Here is a 16,632-nt window from a genome sequence, read left to right as displayed (position 1 = left end):
AATTGTCACATCCGTTTACCATTAAGATGTTCCCTGAATAAGTGGCTTAACATTTCTGAGCCTTAGCCTCCTCATTTTGGAGAAAAAGAAAGATAACATCCCCTAATTTTGCAACGAGGTTTGAGTTCAAGTCAATGAGAAGTTCTTAGCACGTTGATGGGCATATGGGAGGAACTCAAGGCATAAACATCTCACTTCTTTTTGATTTTTGTCATTTTGGCCACCAAATCCACACACACGTGAGAGAAAATGTCCCGAGGTCAGTGCTCCCCAGTCTGGGATTTGCAGAATATTTTAATTCGCCTTGAACAAGAGAAGGAAAGAAGGAAAGAATGAAGTTGATTACTTCCATAAATAAAAGCAGGTTAAAAAGAAATGAAAATTTGGGAGAAAAACATCGTTGAAGAGATTTTTAATTTCAGGATTTTTCAGGGCCTATAATATGCAAATATGTGTCTCTCTCCAAGAGAATGATAAAGTACATGATGTTTTCATAATCCACTTCAATACAGAAGTCTTTCTCTCCCTGGCATTAGTACTAACGTACCACACAGAACTGCATTAGCAGGCTACTTTAGAGACTCCTACCATGGCATTACTACAGCCCAATCAGGCATTCTCCAGTAAAAAATTTCTGCCCATTTTAGGCAACGTGCCCACAAGCAGAGCAGTGAGTAGCATCCACTCTGCGATTCTTCAAATTCTCTTTATTCCTTTCATTCCTAAAAGCCGTGTAAAATGTGGGGAGCTCTAGACAACCTGTTTGGTAGATATCTTCTTGACACTGATACAGGAAGATGGAGTTTTCTCCCTGCTTTTGGCATTCTCTCTATGTGATCCATTCAACACCATCCCCTAGTGCTTGTCCTAGGGCTCTCAGCCATTGGCACAGGATCCTGACTGCAGCATTTGAAGCGTCCTTTTCCATGGCTTCTGCTGCTTGAACTGGCTGAGTCCCCACAGCTTTGATCCACCTGGACATCCAGGGACAGTGGGTGCTGGCTGAGCACCTCAGGCAGCAGGATTTCAAGCAGGTGAAGTTCAGGTTTCTAGAGGGCAGTGACGATGGGTCCAGGGTGATGCTCAAAGGTGCAGATCATTTCTCCTTCCAAATGTCTGTCTTCCAGAATATGCCTGGAGACCTCAAAGCATGAATCAGCTGCAGCAATAATAGCTGATAATGTTGCGGGGAATTCAACACAAAAAATGACAGCAACCTTATTTCTTGTCTCACACAAAAGAAGAATGTTCATGCGGACAATTTCAGTGTGCAAAGCAAGATTTATTTAAGAGAGTGAGTGTAAGGAAAGACTAGGGCCCTGAAGACAGCACCCCCTCCTCCATTTTGGTCTCCCCTAGGTCTTGGCTTCCTTAAGAAGCCCCTGCCCTGCAGATTCACATTTTGTTGAGTGCCAATCCATTGTAACTTCATGGCACCATACCTACCTATTGGTGCCATCTGACCTATCACAGGAACAGGTGCCAGAATTTCTCCCACATAGAACCTGAGATGTATTCCTTCTATAGCCTCAGAATCTCTTTTCTTCTGAAATTTTCATCTCCCTAATCTAATCTGGGTTGCTTAGAAATCTTGGGTCTACTAATTCAATCATTCCTGTCATTCCTGTTTCTCTGCAAGATTTGTGCTAACAGCATGTTCCAAGCCAGGCACTGGGTTGGATGCTAAGAACAGAGTTCTGAATAAAGCATCCAGTCAGAGTGCACCTTATTGAGTCAAAGAATCGTTGTACGATTGTAAGTCATAACAAGGCTGTGATGGATAAGAAACTCCTGAGCATAGTCAGAATGGATAAGAAAATGCCATTGGAGAAGGCAATAGGCTGCGTTTTCAAGGATGAGGAAAAAAAAGAGCTTCAGAAAGAGTGAGGAGGGGGCATTCCAGGTCAGGCAACACATTTGCAAATGAACGAAGGTAAGAAAGAGCTTAGCTTGTTCAAGGAACCTGGAGAAACTGTGAATCTTCTAAACCCAGGACAGGAGAGGCACCACAAAATGAAGCTATTGCATCAGCCAACACAGCGCTGCACAGCCATGAACACTGACCGCCAGGATGACACCACGTTTATTTGTCCATGTGTGGGGGATCTGCTTGGGATCAGTTCTAAGCTTTTCCCCATGTGCCTCTCCTTCTTCTTATCCTCCTCCGTCTTGCCCACGCAGGTTCTCGCAGCAATGAGAAAAGGCAGTAGGGTGAACAAAGGCAGGCAATGCACTTGGAGGCTTGGGCTCAGAGTTATCACAGCCAGCCACCAGCCTGGGACTTACAGACTGCGAGAAGATTGTGTGTTTACATGGCAAAGGACCTGCAGGCCGGGCAGCAGGGAGAACCACTGCCAATTTTGCAACCTTCCACAATTAAATAAACACACAGATAAAGAAAAATCTTGTCAACTAAGTCGTTGGCACTTATAGTTTGCACTTTTGAGCTGACCACTTATCCATCAGGTGACCTTGAAAATTGCATACCCTCTTCAATATTTGGCTCCTTTTTGATAAAAATACATGTGTGGGGAGGAGAAGGAGGGATTGGTCCTCAATAAGATCCTCAAATCCTCTGAACTTGAAAATTTATGTGGAAAAAAGAGAGAGAGGAGAACTGTGCTCGTGTTGAGATTTAAGTGAGATAACAAATGTAAAAGTGCTTTGCAAGCTGTAAAATACGCCCACCAATTTATGTTCTGTTTGCAACAATTCTGCCAAAAGTGGTAATGGGATGATCCTTGCAGAGGACAAGGAGCGAAACTGGGGAGCTGTTAAAGAACTTGTATTTCGTTACACAATGCGGAGAGAAAAGAAAAGCAGGAAATGTAACCCCATCTGTCTGATTCCACAGCCCCAGCCTTCAATTAACTATAAATTAAATAAGTTGCCTCCCCGTATGAGGAATTGGCCGCGGTAGCACCTTTAACAGAGATTACTGGCTTTGCCAGCAGCCAGGGGTGTGATTCAGACCTTTCCCAGCGGCTGCTGATCTCAGCAATAGTTCCTTATCCCAGGCAGGCCACTGGCCAACAGCTAATTCACCAGGGGCCATCCCGGCTGATTGGTTCATCAATAACCCATTATCTCTGCCATTGTAAATATCTCGGAAAGAATGTGACTTTCTGGGAAGAATACCCAAGCTCACCCAGACTGCAGCCTGTCCACAGCCTGGATCGCTGGGAAAGGAAATACACACACAGAAAGAGAGAAAGAGCTTTTCCTGCTTCATCTGGGGAAAAAGAAAAATGTCGCAAAATCCTCCGAAAGAGGAACACTGTCTGAGACAGTGCAAAGACAGTTTGGAAGGAAACAACTCCTTCGTTAAGGAATAAGGCACAGATGCCACTCACAGGGACCCAAGGGGACAATCCTGGTGCAGAGAGCGAAGGCTGCCATGCCCAGAGCACCCAGCTGCCAAGGGGGGCCTAGTCCCCAGCCAGTGATCTTGTCTACAGAGCTGTGCTCCAGCCTTGGCCCTGGGGCTTCTGAGTCAGGAGCACTGGAGCCAAGCCTAGAAGTGTGCAGTTTTATCTCAACCCAGTAATTCTGTGTTCTGATGCTGAGCCAGCTTTGGAAACAGCAAGGCACAGTTTTCATTTAACAAACACAGCCCAGGAGTCCCCAGGAAGCCAGACACTCCTGTTGAGTGCTAAGATAGAGAAGAAAACACAGGCTCGACCTCACGGAGCTCACAGATGGGTGAGAAAGACAAACACCTGGATGTGCAGGACCGCGGGCACGAGTCATCCCGGCCCACGCAGCTTCAGCACACCAACAAGATCCTTTGTTGTCAGAGGAGAACAGCCCATCAGTGGGCCACCTCCCCTGCACACCCCGCCCCGGTCCACCCAGCCTCCACGTGCACCACCGCCTCCCTCTTTACAGCTGGACCTCGCCCTATGCGCCTGGTTCCCTTTTTCTGACCACAGTTCCCACTTGAATAGCAAGGTGGGAACTTCCACGCTCTGCCTTCACCCTGGCTGGCTGGGACAGACACCCACAAAGCATAATCAACCAGTGGGACATTTCTCTTTTCCCACCATGCCCCGCTCCTGCTGCCGTGGATGGAGAACATCCCAGGATCCCCGGGCACGGGGATGCATGCCCAGGGCGCGTGAGGGAGGAGCTGGCTTCATTCCGCCTTGCCAGGAACACAAAGCCATCACCTCTCACTCTACGGAAAGAGGATTAGCAAGCCTTCGCAGGGCAAGGAGGCACGGGCGGGCAGTGATCATTATCTATTTGATTAACTAAAGGAAGCCTGGGGGCAGTTTTTACATCTTTATTTTTAAATGTTTCCAATAAGATAGAAAAGACATAAAGAAGAATTCAATAAGAACACATAGATGCAACAATTTTTAAGATTCTGTCATATTTGGTTCACATGTAACCATTATATATATATATATGTAATATGTATTATATATATATAATTTTTAAAGCAGAGATGCATTCACATCACATGATGTAGGTGTTTATAATAAAAATCATGAGAAAAAGCATTTATCTTTACGAAAAGGGTAAAATTTGGAGAAAATAACTACAAATATCTATATGCTAAATAATATGAACTCTACCTACACATGAATTTATCTGTAAATATGTGTGTATATACATGCACCTGTGGTAGGAAGCATGTGGTCTTTGCGTTAGCCTAGTGAGCTCCAATTCCAAACGGGGTCTACATGTCAGGATTTCATCTTTCCTGCGGGAGGAGAGTGGCTCTTGTCATGTACTCATGTCATATTTTCTCTCTCCATTTGTCCACTGGCGGACTCCATACCTTCACTGTTGTGTACAGAGCTGCAATGACCATGGCAGTTCTGACTTCATTTCCTTTGCATACATTTCTGGAAAGAGATCTATTTTTAATTTTTTGGAAGGCTGTCCATGCTGTTTTCCATAATGGTTAGACTAATTTGCATTCCCACCAAGGAGAGGGACTTCCTTCTTCACATCCTCACCAACATGCGATATCTTTTGACAAAAAGTAACATATTACCGAAAGATAATAGCCATGGTAACTGGAATGAAAAGATATCACATGCTGGATTTTATTGGCTTTTCCCAATCCTGAGACTTTTTTTTAGGGGGGATGACATTTATACTTCTTGTGAAAATGTTTGTACAGACCCTTTGCCCATTTCTTAGCTACTACATGGCTTGTTATTGCTAAACTCCTTTAGCCCCTTATACATTCTAGATAGTAATCCTCTAGCAGATGCATAGCTTGCATTCTCTCCAGGTCTGTCCACAGTCTTTGTTCCATGGTTTGTCTTCCTGGCTGTGCAGAGGCTTTTCCAGTTTGCTGTAGTCAGTATGTGCTTTCACTGCTTGTGCTTCTAGGGTAATAGTTAAAGGAAGAAGAAGAAGGAGAGGAGGAAATCGCAGCCTGTGCCAATGTCTTGCAATGTTTCCCCTAAAATTTCTTTTACCGGTTTAACAGTTCCAGTTTTCACGTTTGGGTCTTTGATATGTCTTTTTTTGTGTGTCTTTGTTTGTATGAGCTAAAGGTATTGTTTCAACTTCTGCATGCAGAAATACAATTTTCCCAACACCATTGACTATGGTCACCGTCCTTTCACTAGGGATTGTTTTAGCATCTCTGTCAAAGAAAAGTTGTAGAAGGCCTGACGCGGTAGCCTAGCACCTAGAGTCCTCACCTTGCACATGCCAGGATCCCTTATGGATACCAGTTCTAAGCCCAGCGGCCCCGTTTCCCATCCAGCTCCCTTCTTGTGGCCTGGGAAAGCAGTCGAGGATGGCCTAAAGCTTTGGGACCCTGCACCTGTGTGGGAGACCCAGAAGAGGCTCTGACCTCCTGGCTTCAGAGCGGCTCAGCTCCAGACGTTGCGTTCGCTTGGGAAGTAAATTAGCGGACGGAAGATCTTTCTCTCTATCTCTCCTCCTGTCTATATATCTGACTTGCCAATGGGAAAAAAAAAAGTTAAGTTGCAGATGCATGGATTTATTTCTGGGTTTTCTATTCTGTTTTGTTGGCCTAGATGTTTACATTCACAGCAATAGAATTCTGTTTCTGAACAGTCCTGAAATCTGATATTCTGCTGTCCCTGTTTTTCTTGTTCAGGATTGCTTGGACTATTCAGGGTCTTCAGTGTTTCCATATGATTTTTTTTTTTTGATTTTCTAATTCTGTGAAGTATGTCATTGGTATCTTGATGAAGAGTTCATGAAATCTAAAAATTCACCTTAGATAGCATGAGCATCTTGACAAGGTTAATTCTTTCAAGCCTTGGATATAGAAGTCTCTTCGCTTTTTTGTGTCGTGTAATTTTTATTGTAGAGATCTTTCACAACTTTCATTAAATTTATCCCAAGAAATTTAATTTTTTAATAATATCATGAATAAGATGGCTCTTACAAATTCATTTTTCAGCAAAGATTATTTTTGATACATAAGAATGCTACAGAATTTTGTTATTTCTTTTATCTAAGCTGAAAAAATGGGGCAGGGAGAGGGTTGGAAATTTTCTTCAAAATTATGATCCATTCTGGATATGCAACATTCCTAAAAAAGCAAGGCTGCTTCCCACTTTTCACTTTTGCCTTATATTTCAATATCAGCCCAAGAGGACTCTGAATGCCAATGCCCAAACCAGAAAGTTATTGAAGCCATTCTCCTACCCAAGTTTTCAACTGATGCAAACCTCAACTATAGGATGCTTGTTGCAATAATTTTATAATAGCTAAAATTTGGAAGGAATTATCTTTCTAACACAGGTTTATCAAAATATGCTACACAAAGTAAAATGTGTCTGGCTGTTAAAAAGACCTCTCATATTTAACTGGAAAAGAAATTCAATACCTTACAAATAAGGTGTTTCTGCTTACAAATAGGAAGATAATATATGTGTCCATATAGAGACAGAAAACCCATTAATAGTAATTAGTATATTGAAAGGCACTGTGGGAAGAAATTGATGGAAGTCTTTACTTTTTAATTCAAATATTTCACATCCATATCTTACTTTTGCTTAAAAATAATAGTAGTGGGCCTTTTGCGAGGGGATTATAGAGTTTTGTTTTTAATTTTGTAACTACATATGCATCAATGTCACCAAAATACCGAATAAAAGTGACTTCAACTGAAGTTTTCATAGGTTGTCAATCATCAATTAAGTCAAAAGACAAAATTTTCAGATATGAAAGTATGTTAAAGAGTGTACCCAATCATAAGATTGAGTACAACAGAGTCATAACTAAGGGAAACATGCAAGAGCTAGCACTCAACCCAAGACTGCAGAATACAGACCAGTTATGGGGACCAGCACTGTAGCACTGTGGCTGCTCATGGCCTGTGACACTGGCATCTGTTCTGTTTCTGATCCAGCTCTCTGCTGATGCTTTTGAGAGAGTAGTGGAACTGCCTTCCTGTAGGAGATCCGAAAAGAGTACAGGTTCCTGGCTTCAGCTTGGGTCAGACCCAGCCATTGCAATCATTTGGGGGAGTGAACCAGCAGATGGAAGATCTCACTGTCTCTCTCTGTTGTTCCACCTTTCAAAGAGATCCTTTAAAATACATATAGAGACAGGTGATGGTAGCTAAGTCCCAGACACAGAGTCTTGGCTGAGACAGGGGTGTGTGGATGTGCTATTTTCTGTGTTGGTGGTTGAACATTTGCTAGAATCACTTATAGCTATCACATTGGTTGAATTATTTAACAGAAAGTTTGCTAACCATTGATGTTATATCATTTAATTATGTAGAATGTAATTATATAGTTTACTATTGTGAAATATTTGTTATTTAGTTATTGTTGCATAGAAATATATTTCCATTCATGTTTTTAAAATTATTAAGTAAGAGGCAGAAAGACACACAGATACAGCTCCCATCCTCTGATTCAATCCCTCAATTGTCTGCGATGGCCTGAGCTGGCCCCAGTGGAAGCCGGGGCCTCAGAACTCAAGCCAAGTCTCCCACTGAGGTAGCAGGAACCCAACTGCTTGAGCCATGACCATTGCCTCCCAGCATCTGTATGAGCAGAAAGCTGAAATACAGAAAGCTGTATTAAACCCAGATACCCCAATGTGGGACACAGATGTCTTCATCAGAACCTTGACTGCTGGCCCAAATGCCCATCCCTCCATCAAATGTTAACCATTCATGGAGCAGGAGAAGGAGGACACGGAGGTGATAAGCAAGCTGTGGGCAGACTAACGATGATCTTGATTTTCCACATTCAATCACAGTGACTGCTAGCACGTCGTGCATGTCTCTACACATCAGGCACCAGCTAAGCCATCATGTCATTGCATTTAATAGTCAGCTCTCAGTATAGCCCCTTAGCAGACTGAGAAAATGCAATGCAGAGGCAACAAATATTCTAAAGGGAAAAGGAGAGTAGAGTAAGTCCTGAGTGCAGGAGGAGTTGTTCTGGAGAACAGGGAATACACACATTTGGATTTTGAAAATGGTTTTCAAGAAGGACAAGGGTATCTAACCTCTACCATCAGTCTCAGTAGCCAATTGTAGGTATGGATAGTCTGGCGAGGCACTTCGCCAGCTTGCTGCTGGTTCATTAGCGTGCAAATCAATGCTATTCTATTCTGTGGCACAAGGAAAAAGACAGGAGAAATGGCCATGCCTCCTAGGTCCACAAACATTGCCTGGATACCTTTCTGATGGATCACGTGCTGCAAGAAGCAAGTGGGTAGATCGACTTTCTGAGCTGCTGGAGCCAAGAAGTTCAATAAGTCAGCTGTCAGGGTAGGGTCCCTTGCAGGCCCAGGCGTTTCAATTGCAAAGTGCAAGAGATTGAAGTCTCCAAACACAAGATCATCAAATGCTGATGATTCCTGAGTTCTGCTTAGGGGTGTGGGACCAGGTGAGAAGCGCTTGATTTTGGAAGAGCGCGTCTTGGACTGGATTCATTGTGCAGGCGTGGAAGGGAAGGAACGGGTAAGCCCCCTGAGAGATTGCAAGCAGCACTGCTTTGGAGTGCTGGAACTGAGACACACGGTACCTTCAGACAGAGAAGCGCCCATGCGGTTGGGGAGAGTCGTAAGGGACCATTGCAAGCTGCTGAGAATTTTCAGAACATTTTTCTGGGTGATGCAAAAGTATAAAGCGATGTACCATTAGGATTTGTGCACTTAGTCTGTAGCATTTCTACCTTAGTAAGTAGTGTCCTGACTGTTTGGACAATAAATTAGATGGCCAGTTTGTTTTGTTCTTTTTTTCCCCCCTAGGGGAGTCTCTTTTCAACCAGAAACCTGAGCCATTGGCATGATTGCTAGTTATTTCTGAGCCCACAAAGTGAGTTTCTGCCCCTTCACTATGTCGCCATTTGGGCAGGGCCCCCAGCACTTCTACACATTTATATACACACTGCTGGTACCTGTGTATTTAATAAGTACTAGCTTTGCCCACATAGGACATGTGCGCTGCTTGACCATAAACTCGCCTGCAGAAGTTTTGCTGTTTTCTTGTAGGGCAAAAGCATGCTTTTGAAATCTCCCAAAGGGGCTCACCCCTTCACCTCCACTTCCCGTCCCCATTGCCCAGGTCTCCTAATGTCCTTTCCCCAGTCTGCCCAGGGCTCTGCACCTGAAGGCAGAATGTTGCCAGAACCTTGTTCGTGTGGCCATCCGACACTGGCTCGCAGGATGCCCTGACAGCTCCCCGGGTCAGATCACAGGTGGCTGTAGACAAAGGCAGAGTTCTGAGCCACTGGAGAGTTAAAAAAAAAATTACCACCCTTTCCATTTTTACATCCCACCTTATTCTCCCAAACTATGCGGCAGGCAGCTGTGCTTCAAGACTCAGGAAAACCCAGGTGTTAGAAGGACACAGACCCGCATTATCAGGAAGAGCAAAGGGACTGCCAGTCTCCCAGACTCTAAAGCCTTCACACCCAAGCAGTCACAAGAGGCAAAAGATTCAGGACTTCTCAATCCAAAGAGGGAGACGAATGCGGGGGGGCGGGGGGGGGGGAGATACAGAAGACAGGGAAAGGGAGAGAGGAGGGGACGCTGTCAAAGGGTTTAGAACCTGGAAGAGAATGGCAGATTCAAAGCAGGCCAGTCCGTGTCCGCTTAGAGTCGGGAGGCAGCTAAGTTAGTTAAAGAAAATCATCCTTGGGCATTGGAAAAATTCAATTTTCATCACAGGACCTGATGACATTTCCTTTAAACGTCAGATTCAATAGGGAGATACACCTTCAGGGGAAAAAATTCTCTACAGTAAGAAGGCCAGATAAGGAAAGTGAGTTAAAAGCTCTTTTTTCCTGCTATGCAAATATTCTCCAGGGACACTAACAAGATAAATATATTTCTGTAAGATACCAAGTTTTCACAGACATAGGTTTATTTGTGAAGGTTTCTCTCCACTGTTTGCCTCTAAATTGAACACCTTGTGGCTAAAATTTTAAAGCCATTTCGTTCCAACAGAAAGGTCCACATTTAATGTCCAAAATCCGAGGGAAGGAATGAAAACAGGGGTGAGTTTTGTCTCCTTTCGTGTGCATGGAACTGGACAAATGGGAAGCACCATGCTCAAGCCTCAGAAAAGCCTGGAGGACTACGCATCACTCTGTAGCCACATTTTCCCTCCCAGAGAGATAGAGATGGAGGCAAAGAGAAAAGGGCTGACAAGTCCAAAGTCACTCTGTTTGGGACAACGTCTGCTTGCTCTTCATCCCTTCCGGCCATCTTTCCATCGCACTCAAAGTCAATGGCAAAGCAAACAGTCGAGTTCACTCTTCGGTAAATACCAGGTTTTGAAGCACTCACCCAGGACTGAGACGTCTTACTTAGAACACTAACATCCTGTGACAAGGACACAGACTTCAGGATCAGAGGGACATAGGTTGAGTGGTAGCTCTGTCACTTCTCTCTCAGAACCTCCGTCTTCTGCTCTGTAGGGTGGGAAACAGCAATTCCTTCCCCACCAGGCGAGTGTACCTGAAAATCAGACGTCGCTGGTAGAGCATCGAGGGCAGCGACAGGTGCACAGGAATTGCTTATTCCTTGCTTCCTGTTTTTGCTGTGTTGTCGCCGCAGACTGCACAAACATCAATCATTTGGCAGGTTGCGGGATTGACAATATGCAGTGGGTTTTGCTTGGCTGTAGTACAGCAGGTTAAGCCACTGCCTGTGGTGCCAGCATCCGTTATGGGCATCCATTCAAGTCCTAGTTGCTCCAGTTCCAATCCAGCTCCCTGATCATGTGCCTGGGAAATCACTGGAAGGTGACCTGAGTGGTAGGGCTCCTGCACCTCTGTGGGAGGCCTGGAGAAAGCTGCTGGATGCCGCCTTAGGCCTGCCACAGCCCTGGCTAGCGTGGCCATTTGGGGAGTAAAACAGTAGAGGGAGGATTCTTTTTCTCTCTGTTTCTCTCTTGTTTGCACTCTCTCCAGGTAGCACTGCCTTTCAAGTAAATAAATATTTAAAATATGAAAGCACCAACAGAACCGGGCTCCTTCTGGGGCTCCCAGGAGCACGCACCTCTTAACCTTTTCTGGCATCCACAGGTTGCTAGCCCTCAGCTCATCCCTCCTCTGTCTCCATGGCAACAGCATTGCAATGGCGAGGCTTCTCTCCCCTTCTCCCTACTTCTCTCGCTTCTCCATCCACTAAACCACCTGCCCCTCTAACCTAGCCCCACCGCCTGCCATGGGTAAGGACCCTGCAGCTGTGCCAGGCTCACTCAGATGACCCAGGACCTCAAGATTCTTTACTTCATCACCGCACCTGCAGGATCCAGGGATTGGGGTGCACAGGCATTTGGGGTGAGGGTTGTTATTCAGTTCAAGAATGACAACCCTCTTCAGGAAATCAGAGTCCAGCTTTTTTTTTTTTATTTCTGCTACTAATTTGTCATTTCTATGTATTACCTTATCTACATCTTAAAATCTACTGATGTGCCACCTGAGGTGGATGGCAGGTGGTGCAGGCATGATGCTGTCTGGGAGTCTCCGCAGTAGCTGTTGCAGATCCTAAGGGAAGGAAAAGCGGCTCGGGGCTGTCGCTGCACAGAACTCTTCCAGGTAGGAGAGAGGGGCTGGGGCTGCGGAAGAAGGGTTGTGATGAAATAGAAACAGAATGGACTGCGGCAGGAGGAGCAGCGGAGGGAGGCAGCCAGGAATTTCAGATCCTAGAGAGGACTCTTGTCAAAAACCAATAATTTGGTCACAAACAATTTGAAGCACCACATTTCACCTGATCGCTTAGTTGTCCTCAAGGAGTTTCTAATAAAGCTCTGTAATAACACCGCCCTGCCATCCTCTCCACACCCAAGCTTGGGGAACAGAAAATTAGCTCTGCCAGGAAGTCTTCCTGAAATTCTCTCTCTCTGTTCTATTTCGAGCCTTTGCACTGGCTCCCTCTTGCAAAGATCATTTCTCAAGGACAGCCTCGAGCCAGAAGAAAGCAATTGCATTTTTCTGGAGTCCAGATCCCCCTTAGTGGGGTGGCAATCTCCCCCTATTTCTTTCAAGATCTATCTATCGACTGATTTGAAAGGCAGAGTGGCAGAGGGAGAGGAAGATAAAGAGAAGGACTACGGGAGAAAGCTATGCAGGAAGCGAGCTCTCTCCTGCTCTGGTTCACTCCCCATTTAACTGCAACATCTAGAATCAGGTGAGGCTGAAGCCAGGAGCCAGGTCTCCCACACGAGTGATGGGAGCCCAGTCACCAAGTCTTCCCCAATACATGAGCGGGACGCACAGGTGCAGCCGCAGCCCAGGCCCTGTGTAGGGGAAGTAGGCAGCTTAACCGGCTGCATCACAAAGCGCAACATCCCTCATCTGTAGTTTCTGCATTTCCATTCAGAGCTGCATATACGCCATAGATCCCTTAAAGAGGAGGGGAAAAACCTACAGCATGAGCAAAATAAAGCCATAACAATGACCCCATATGTTGGAATCTAGGGGAAAAGTGGATTTTGTGTCAAATCTCTTCCTAGCTTGGGAATCTTTCTCCACAAAGAATCAGAGAGCAAATACCTTAGGTGTTATGGATCGTGCAATCAGGAAGCAGCTGTGGAGCAGCAGCCATAGATGCGCAGGAGCGAGTGCCAAGAAAACACAAATGGCACCCGGATGTGATGTGTTGCCTGCTGATTGCCAACATGTAAGGGGAAAAGAGAGAAAATGAAAGCAGAAGAGCTGCACCGAAGGGACAGGGGATGCTTACTGGCCTCTCCAGGAGCCATAAGAAACAAGTGCCTTCTCTCCCTCCTGGCTCAGGACGGGCCCCTGCAGACTGACAAAGCTCCTGTCTTCTACTTGGGCTCTCCATTCTCCCAGAACCTGGAAGTTCTTCCTGTTCTCATTCAGACTTCCTGTCCGCCCTACATGAAGATCCCTCCCCTTTAGCATTTTCTCACGTGCCTCTTCCTGGTAGCATGGATTGAATCCAATGATGGGATCTCATTTCTCCAGCAAGTGGCCTATTGCAGCAAGCTGGTTGTACTAGAGTAGAAAATACTGAGATGTGAGGGAACAAAAGAGACTTTTGGGCCTATATGTGGTCCCCCTATCACATGGCCCATTCCTTAAATCCCAAACTTTGTATAATCTAGGCTGGACAATATGGCTTAATCATGATTATTCTCTCAAAATAACTAATCAGCTCAGTTGATATAATTAGTTTTTTAAAAGATGTATTTCATGGATAAGCAGGGTGATAGAGAGGATGGGGTATGGGGAAAGGAAGAGACAGAGATCTTGTATCAGCTTGTTTACTTGCCACCACAACGGCCAGAACTAGATCAGGCCAAAACCAGGAGCCAGGGACTCCATCCTGGTCTCCCACAGCCTGGAGTTCTTGTGCCGGCTTCCACTGCTTTCCTAAGCATGTTAGCAGGAACCTAAATCAGAAGTGGAAAACCCAGGACTCAGCCCAGTGTCCACATGGGAAGCCAGCATTGCAGGATGCAGCTTAACCTTGTACACCACAATGCTAGCCGCATCATTTCAATTTTTTAAAGCTCCACTGGCAGAGAAAAAACTATGAGTCATCTCAGAACTTGACATAGTGATTCTAACAGTCCTATGAATAGTAAAAACCATGAACCGCCAAGAGCAGAAGACAAACAGGTTTATCTTTCCAAAAATGATGAATTAGGATAAAATTGGGATAAACCTAAAACATATCTATCTTTCATTATGTCTACATTGCTGCTGATGATCAGACACACAACATTTGACATGAAAAATGCCATTAGGTTGTGTGGACATCAATGTACATCACAATCTCAGAGGAGAAATCACGGAAAGAATTGAAAATACACCATCGAATCAGTGACATAGTAAAAGAGTGTGAATGACAAAATTAGATCCTCAATTCCCAACAAATACAAATGTATACTTCCCAAAGAATTCAAGTCCTGTGAAAAGAAAGTCTTTGAAGTGTTTTTCCAAAAAAGAAAAGAAAAATCCCAAAGAAAAGTTGAAAGACACATAGCAGCCAGCAGGAGAAGATATTTGCAACACATAAAACGAAGAGTGGATCTGTTCCCAGAATATAAAAGAGTCCTGCAGATCAATAACAAGAGATGAACAACCCAACACAGGAGGCAGCGATTCACAGAGGAGGAATCCTGCGTGGCCGGTAAATCTGCGGCAAAGACCATATCCTGCTTTGGAAGCAGAAAAATGCAGATGAAAGCACAGCACAATACCCACCCTTCAGAGTGGCCAAATAGCAGCCAGTGCTGGCAAGGACGTGCGGAAACACAAGCACTGCAGCTTGGAGGCATCTAAGCCACATAAACGCTTGGGAGAAAAAAAAAAATTGGCACTGCCTGGAATATTTGAGCATGCATTTCCTACATCCCAGCACCTCATGCTTCCAGAAAGATGCACCAGGGAAGCTCTACATCGTTCACTCTTAGGGTCAGGCAAAAAGATGTCTGCTTTCAGCATCATCCGGAGCAGGGCAGATTGGGGATCAGCTTGTCAGTTGAAGAAGGAATACATGCTTTACCGTACATGTCAACCATGGCACACTACCCATCCGTCAACAGGAACGAACAAAGTGTGTATCATGGTGATGGTTAGATGACGATGTGAATGTGCCGGATGTCATGAATTGTCTGGTCAAAACACAAAAACTTCATGCTATGTATGTTTTAACAAAGAAAGAAAACATCTATTTTAAATATGACCCTTGAAGAAACAGCTGATGCTAGAGCTGAGGCAAGGAGAAAGTAAGGTATAATGGAGTATCTTGTCATACAAGTAGGGAAGTAATAAAAAGATTACATGATGGAGGACATCAAAGAGACACATGAGTCAATTGGAAGGAATGCCCAGTGGTAAAATCTGGGATTACTTATACAACAAAACAAAGAATGCATTACTGGATTATAATGTAAAGTGTAAATAAATACCTATGAGTCCACAGCAATGACCAAATGATTTCCTGGATCGTAAATGTGGGAGACACCCCTGCCTTGCGGAAGAGTTCACGTGCACTTGTGTCCGCCTGTCCAGGAGGGAGATCAGAAGCCCTTCCCCTCGGGTGTGAGCTGCGCTTCCAACTACGGGGTAGAAAGAGAAAAGTCTCATTTGCCCTTGGAGACACTTGGCAAACACCGCCCTCACCAAGCGATGAAGGCTGCCATCACCAGGGGTGTCAGGTGAACACCGTGGACACCTTGAGAGGTTGAGATGAGAAGGGTACTTCCCCACTGGGGTGAACACTAGACACATCCCGACCGGGGTACATGCGACCTGATGCCTGGCCAGGATTCCTAAGACCCAAGGTCACGAGAAAAAAGAAAGGAGTGTGCAACTGTTACAACCAAAATGAGACACGCAACCTGACACCTTGGACTGGATGTTGGATTAGAAAGAGGACAGTAATAAATAAAAAAAAAAAAAACTAGAGAGTTCCAAGTAAAATCTAGAGTTTATTAATAATCATGTGCCAACAGTGTTTTTAGTTATTTTGATCATGTAAATCTAAAAGATTCTAAAGCGAAAAGTGAATTTAACTTTTAAAACAATGCAAATAAACTGAAAAGGAATGCATACAGGATGATGCCTGTGTCAATATTTAAAGCTCTAAGACACTGTTATGAATGAGCACATACTCAAGCAGTGAAAATATAAAACCAAACAATCATGAGAGGAAAGCAGTACAAGACAACCTCAAGATACGGGCCATCTCTAGAAAAGAAGAAGGGTATTAAACTATCCTTTTAAAAAATATGCTACTCATTAAACATGTGCTTGGTGAGGATACAAGTATTTATTTTCTGGGTTTTTTTTTTTTTCTGATATATAAGATATTCCAGAACTTAAAACCAAATATTTACAAAGCCAAATATGCAAATTGCAGAATGCAATCGTCTATGAGTCTTGGAGCCGGTGTATCTCCACTATATGATCTTTTTAAGCCTGATTCCTTGCCAGCTGTTTGAGGGAATAACAGCTGCATGCTGTATTGTTGGAGTGTTGGTGAATGGATGCACTAGATGATACAGATAAATTTTTAGCATAGTGGCTGTCAGAAGCAGAGCATGCAATTCATACTAGCATTCTTATTTTTTATGTCCTTCAACCTTGAAGTGTTTTGACTCCTGGAGTGAGATTTTTATCTCTTTTCCATCTAAATGTTCCTTCACCTGCCTCCCCCAGCATGTTGGTCTCCATCATA

The sequence above is a fragment of the Ochotona curzoniae genome, unplaced genomic scaffold, assembly GCF_017591425.1.
Source record: "Ochotona curzoniae isolate NIBS_2020 unplaced genomic scaffold, NIBS_Ocur_1.0 contig_2321, whole genome shotgun sequence".
NCBI lineage: Eukaryota > Metazoa > Chordata > Mammalia > Lagomorpha > Ochotonidae > Ochotona > Ochotona curzoniae.
The sequence above is the reverse complement of the archived record's forward strand: the minus strand, read 5'-3'. Positions refer to the sequence as shown.